At 54.2% G+C, this 7,000-nt stretch overlaps 1 protein-coding gene across 1 annotated transcript in view; it reads right to left on the bottom strand.

Moving 5' to 3' along the window:
- RASGEF1C (RasGEF domain family, member 1C) overlaps positions 1–3,121 on the bottom strand; it is a 99,663-nt gene extending 96,542 nt beyond the window's left edge. Inside the window, exon 1 of the mRNA XM_012733271.1 lies at positions 3,030–3,121. The gene's annotated coding sequence lies outside the window, so the exon portion shown is untranslated. The remainder of the gene's footprint in view (positions 1–3,029) is intronic.
- Positions 3,122–7,000: the final 3,879 nt, after the last annotated feature.

Here is a 7,000-nt window from a genome sequence, read left to right as displayed (position 1 = left end):
AAATACTAAATATTTAGATGTAATTTTTAAACGGTGATTAAAATCAGCTATATAAAAGTAAAAGCATGACAAAGTCAACCATAAACAAAGTAAAAAAACTTGGGGGGAAATACCTGCAGTAAAACAAGGGTAAGATAGCAGCCCTTCTAACATATATTTTAAACAAAGTTTTAAGTAAAAACAGAACAAAAATCCATTAGAAATTGGGGAAGTTATATGAACAGGTGATTCACAAATAAATATAATTGAACAAGTTATAAGCAGATGAAAGATGTTTGGTTTCACTCATAATGGCAAAACAAACTGAAATACTATTTCTCCACTCTCAGATGGTCAAGGCTGTGGAGGAAACAGTATCCTACATCACTGGCAGCTGTGCAAAATTTGGGGAGAACTTGGGAACCACCCTGAAATATATACAGGCACGTGCAGTGGCCAGTACCCCTGCACCCCAGTGGGCTGTACCACCCAGAGGTGTGTGGCTACACTTGCCACATTTCGTGCAATCACAACATCACCCAAAGGTGTATGCCTCAGCATGTACCCCATTGCTAAGTGACTTATGACTACTTCTACAGATGACCACACACTGAGCGCCTTGTGGCCACAGGAAAAAGCAAATGTGGGATCTCCGGGCCCAGGTTCTTGGCGATATCGGTAGGTTCCTATTTGCCAGCTAGGGGTAGGGCCAGGCAGGCTCTCACCAAGGGCAAAAGTCCTGGTAAGAGGAACATACTAGGAAACCAGAATCTGCTTCATGGTGATAATATGCATTGGCCACGGGGAACAGTAGGGCCCTCCCCCCAAGCAATGGCTCTGGTCAGCCACGAGCTCACATCCCCAATAACTGCTTCCCCCACACCTGAGGCCCCTACTTGCCTCACCTTTGTACTTGATGTTAATAAACGTGAGAGGCCTGTGATGGGGCTACACTTCGCTTCCTACTTCCAGGCTAGGCCTTTCACTGCTTTTCTAGGCTTTTCACTGCCCCTCCTGGACTTTGAGGAATCTCACTCCGCACCACTCCCACCGCTGTTGCCTTGGGGGCAACAAGCTCTATGAACTGCTAAGGGAATATTTTAATTAAAAAAAGCAAGGAGTAAAGGGCGTGCTTATGCTAACTTCTGTGAAAATTCATAAATGACTTGTTCTACAAAAGGAAACTCAGAAAGGGTAAATGGGAAGTGATCTCTAATGATTACTTACAGTGTAGAAGGAGGAAAAAACACTGATAGAATTAAGAATTATAAGTAGATCTTTTTAATAATTTAGAACTTTGAATCATATAACCAGTTTCCCTAAAGACTAAAGGAAAAATACCAAAACTGCATACAAACAGAAACGGATGAAGCTAACGGAGTATAAAATTGATAATATACACAGCACCAATTCTACCTCCAAAGAAATCCTGAATCTCACCTAGAAGGTTTCGGCTAGTAGTGGCTTGGATACAGTGCCTAGAAAATTATTTTGGATTATATACGTAGAACCTGTTGACTCTTCCTTGAAAATCTCTCCTTTTCCTCATTGCCACGTGGTACAAGTCGGCAGCTTTACCTGGACACTCCAGCAGCCTCTCCCCTGCCCCCTTCCTGGGCCCTGAGTCCTTTCAATACTCTTACCCTAAACCCTCTAGGGACTGTCCACTGCAGGCAGAGGAACATCTGTGCACACAGCTCCCCTCTCGGCTCTATTCCAGATCTTCTCACCCAGCACAGGTGCCTCAGGGACCTTGCATCTGCTGTTCCATGGGACCTAATACCTGGGCTCCTCCCTTCCAGTCATATGACAGCAGTGGTCACTGCTCAGGGACACCCTTCCTGACTAGCAAATGTTCTGCTCATACTCCCTTTTCTCTCCACCTCAGTGCCTCTGTTTTACTTTCTTCCTAGCACTGATCCCCTGCCATGACCTGGGTTTTTCCTTTACCTGTTCAGCATCTTTTTTCACATCTGCTGGTAAGCACATCTTGGGGCAGAAAGCAGATAGCACACAGAAGGTGCTCATTGGGTCAGTGAATGGACAACTCCAGGCAGCCCGTGGTCACTTGGTCAGCAGCTGGAGCCTAGCTTTGGGGAGTCCTACCACAGCTGGAAGCACAGCTTTGCCACTTTAAGGTCTTGAGACCTGGGACAAGTCCTGTCCCTTCTCTAAGCTTCTGTTACTTCTGCTGTGATTTGGGAACCCAGCCCCTGCCAGGCAGGTGAATCTTCCCAGGCACTTGAGCCCCTCATCACTCCTAGAAGCTCCCCATGATGAGCACAAGACAGGGTCAGGCCATACCCTTCCAGCCTTTCCTTTCCCAACATGAACACAGAAAGGAGGGAAGTGGGGGTCCCTGGCCGTTCTTGCTGTCAGGGAGTGAGGGACACACCCAGAATCTCCTGCGTACCCCACCAGTGCCTGCGGGCTCTCTCATAGTAGCACAGATGCTTCAATCACTCCCGCCCAGCCTCAGGGACGACACCTCCACCTCTTCCCTGTGACGAGTCCATGCTCCTCGAGGGCCCTCTAATCGCCCTGTCCGCAGGCCAGCCTGGCTGTTCCCATTTCATAGACGGCGAAACTGAGATTTAGTACGAGGTGGAGGGTTTGGATCCAGGCTGCGTTCCAGTCACCCGAGTGGCCGAAAAAGCTCGCTCTCCTCGCGCAGACTGGAGTGGCGGGGGGCGCACTGCGGAGCGGATCTTCCGCAACGGTGGCCCTGGGTGTGCCCTTCACCGGTCCCCCCACCCGCACCCCCGGGGCACACGCACCCCTCGGCACAGCCCCGCGGTCCGCAGCCCCCGCCGCGCCGCCAGGCCGGCCACGCGCACTGTCACCAGCGCGCGCACCTGTGCCCGGCTCGGGCCCGGGAGTCCCCGCTCCACGACCGGGACGCCCGTGCTTCGCGCCGGGTCTCCAGCTGTTAGCGACGCGTCCCCACCTCGTCGCCCCTGCATCCTGATCACCCGCCGCCCCTCCCCAGCGCCCCTTCCCCGCGCCTGCGCCCGCAGCGCGAGTGTCCTGCCGGCCGCGCCTCCACTCACCGGCTCCCGGCGCGCCTGGACTCTCGACTGGGCCCATCGACAGCGCCCGCCACGCCCGCAGTGCTCTCGGGGCGCTGCCAGCAGCCGGCGCGGTCGCCCGCAGCTCGCGCGGTTCACCGGTGCAGTCCCCCTTGCGCTCACGGCCAGCCCCGAAGCAGCGCGGCGCTGCGCCCCCTCGCGGTCGCACGGAGGAGCGCGGGGTGGAGGTGCTGGGGGCCCTGGCTGCAAGGTCCTCTTCCCGCTCCCTCCTGCCGCCTCCCCACACCCAGGGTGGCATTGCCCACCCAGCCTCTCTCTGCTCACCACCTCGGGGTCAAGGACGGGCGTCCAGCCCTGTGTTCAGGGCCCTCTGCTAGGACTCACCTTGCGCCCCAGAGGCGGGGTCTCACCCAAGCGTCACATGATGCCCTCCTAGAGTCTGTCTCCCGCAACCTAATTGCCCCTCTCTGGTCACCAACTCCCTTGTCTGTCAATTCCCTGACACTCTAAGATCAGTTCATCCTCCCCACACCCCTTTTTCAAGCCTGGGCTCTGGTGGCTTCTCTGGGCTCTCCTTTGTCATGGCTACTCAACTGTGATTTGTCTCTTCCCCTGAGTCATATTGGGCAGAGGGGCTGGAGGAGACTGCATATAATCCCCGTCCCCTTAGCCCTCTGCGGGGGAGGGAGAGATGGTAGGTAGGCCCAGGGACTAGCTCACCCTGAGGGTTGGGTCTGTCACCACGCTGAAGATCCTGGGTGCTCTTAACAGTGTCCTATTTTACTTTTAGACTAGCAAGGGGGCCTGAGCAGGATGCAGTGATCTTCCTCAGCTGACTTGGATGCTAAAAGATTCCTGGTCTGTCCCGGCACAGAGGTCAGAACATTTGTCCTCTGCTTTAGTCAGAGGCTGACTGGTGAGATGTGGCAGCTTAACCAGCTTAAGTTAAAATATTTTGGCCCATGAACTGTTAAAAGTCAAGGTATCTGCTCTCAGGGATAGTTTGATCCAGGTGCTTAAATCTTATGATTAGCAAGCCCCCTTGTGGCAAACCTGGCTTGCTGACACCCTCAGAAACCACTGGGGCTCCTGCTAGTTCCAAGAGTTCCCAGGGCTGCAGTGCTCAGTCTCCTTGGACTGAGGTTTCTCTGACCTGCGTATCGCCTCCCTGGAGTGGAGGTGAAACTGGCCCGGGCTAGCTAGCTCTGAGGCTGTAGCAGGATACTGCTCCAAGAGCTGCCTGAAGTCTATTTCCAGAAAACTGGACAAACATAAACAAGAGTCCAGCTAATGTTTTGCACGGAGAGCAGGCATCTGCCCGGGGTGTACAGTGTGGGTTGGCAGTGCTAGGTAAGGAGGCAGCAGGGCCTGAGGGTGATGCTTAGTTAGGGCCAATGCCAGGGGCCAGGTGGTGGTGAAGGGGAGAGGAAGAGAGACAGGCGGAGGGGCGTGTCACAGCACAGGGATGAGAATCGCATGGTGTGTGCTGGGCCGGTCCTGAGGCTGATGCATATTCTCAGTTCTTGCCCATGGCCCTCAGCTAAGGCCTGGGCCCCCCTTGGAGGAAAAGCACTCTGGTGCCCCTGACCTAGTGTAGTCGTATGGAGCAGCAGCACTCTCACCGCTGCCCCCTCTCCATAAGCAAAGCCTACAGGGCAACTGAGACAGTCGCTGCTGCGTGCAGGGTGTGATGGAGGCAGTGCTTGGCAGAACAGCTGAAACTTGAGGGTAGACTTACCTGTGGGTGAGGTAGGGCTATGCCCATGATGAAGGGAGAAGGCCCTGTCCTGAGGGCACTGTCATGCAGGCAGTCAGGGTTGTCCTGGGGGCACACATGTCAGGGACACCATGACAGGCAACTCCTGAATCAAGCATGGCATGTCATTCCCAGCCAGGATGAAAGTATTCGGGGGACATAGAAAGTATTTGTGGGTGCCATAGTTGGGCTCTGGCACTTTCCTGGCCCCTTTCTCAAGCCACCCAGGAGCATGCTGTCCAGCACTGCCCCACCCTAGTCTACCATTCGATCCAGTACATAGGCAGGGGCTATTTCTGGGGTGCCATGAGTGGGACAGGGGCGGAGCTGACCCTCACCCCACCCCATCCGGAGCCACCTGTCTGCTGGGTATATCCTGAGAGCCTAGGGGTGCTGGCCATGCTAGGTGCCAGCAAGCAGCACAGGGGGTCCACCCTTTTGCAGCCTGTAGCATAGAAAGGGGAAACTGAAAATAAGCATGCAATGATAACAATCATTTCAGAGTGCCAAGTGCCATAAAGTAACCAGTGTAGGGTGAGGTGACTGAATGTGGCCAGGGCTGCTCTAGGTGGGCGAACTTGGGAGAGGTTGAAGAATCAGTCTCGCTGGTCTCTGGGAAGAGCGTTCTGGCAGCAGGGGTAGTAGAGACAAAGGTCCTGTGGCCAATATGGCTTCAGGTCCTGGTGAGAAAGCAAGGAGGCCAGTGTGTCTGGAGAGGAGGAGGGGAAGAGACGCTGGCCCAGTGGCAGGATCAGCCCCGACTCTGTCAGCAGTATCCCAGCAGGACTCCAGGTGGACTGGTCCTCACCAGTGTGCTTAAGATTCAATTGCAGGCACATGCAAAAAGTTTAATAATGGGTTTATTTACAAGAGAAAAGGGAAATGAGTAACTCAGGGGAAGAGAGAGATAAGTTGATTAAGGCATCCTACCAGTTCCGCTGACCTGGAACCCCAATAACAACCTGAAAGCTGGTGAAGAGCAGAGACAAGCTGCCAGCCACGAGGCCAAGAGACCCCCAAGCCCACATGTCCAGTTTTATATCCAAACCTGGCTGCTTCACTCCACCCTCAGGCCCCAGCGAGCTTCTCTTTGGTATTGATGGGATTTGTAGTTCCGGTGTCTGGGGTGGGGGTGGAGTCCATGAGACCTGTAGAGTTCGTTCAGGACATCCTTTCCTGCTTACATTGGCACCGCCAAGGCCTTTCCCAGTGCCCCTGGGATTGTCTTATTGTTCATTGCTCAGATGGCACCTCCCTCATATATGTGACTCTGGGATGGCTAGGCTTGCTACCCCACAACTCAGACAACTCAGCACCAGGCTGCTGAGGCTGGGGCCTGTTCACATAGAAAGTGGCCCCTGAGCTGCTGCACTGAACGTGAACTTGAGGAAGGGGTGTCAGGCTGAAGACAGACTTCTGCAGTGGCAGGACTGCTGATGGAAAAGAAGAATGTGTGAGGAAGCAGAGGTGGCTGCAGGCTGGCAGGGTGGATGGGGAGTGTGTTGAGATGCATGGGTGTGGCTGCAGTGTCCGGTGTGGTAAAGAAAGAGAACTCAACTCTGTCTGGAGCAGGTAACTCAGGAAGGAGTAAGTAACTCCTGACCTCACTGTTAGGGACTTTCTGTGTTCCCACACATTTGTATTTTGAAATCCTAGCCCCCAAGGTAATGGTATTAGGGTGGGGCCAGGGGAGCCCTCATGATGGAAAGTGCCCTTATAAAAGGGGCCCTCTTTCCTCCCACCATGTGAGATGACAGCAGTCTGCAATTTGGAAGAGGGCCCTCGGGGCACCCCCAATGCCCGGCCTTCCTGCAGCGTCTCTGGATGCTCAGCTGACAGTCAGTGGGGTTGAGTTCTGTTTCTGAGCTGCTGTCTGTGCTGCTTCGTGGCTGTTTACAGACCAGGGCTCCTCCAACCACCCTGCTGACAGAGTCGGGGCTGATCCTGCCACTGGGCCAGTGTCTCTTCCCCTCCTCCTCTCCAGACACACTGGCCTCCTTGCTTTCTCACAAAGATCTGAAACCATACTGGCTATAGGGTCTTTGTCTCTGCTACCCCTGCTGCCAGAATGCTCTTCCCACAGACCGGTTGAGGCTGTGTGTGTGTTTCACTTAGGTGCTCAGTACATGTGTGAGGTACCTGTGTGTAATGTGTGTGTGTGGGAGGGGTTCAGCTTGGGTCTGATCCCCATCTGGGTCCCCCATCAGAAGGCTCCAAGTGGGGATAGGCTGAGGAC

The sequence above is a fragment of the Condylura cristata genome, unplaced genomic scaffold (genome assembly GCF_000260355.1).
Source record: "Condylura cristata isolate star-nosed mole 26May11 unplaced genomic scaffold, ConCri1.0 scaffold00040, whole genome shotgun sequence".
Classification (NCBI taxonomy): Eukaryota; Metazoa; Chordata; class Mammalia; order Eulipotyphla; family Talpidae; genus Condylura; species Condylura cristata.
This window is presented reverse-complemented; position numbering and strand designations above follow the sequence as displayed.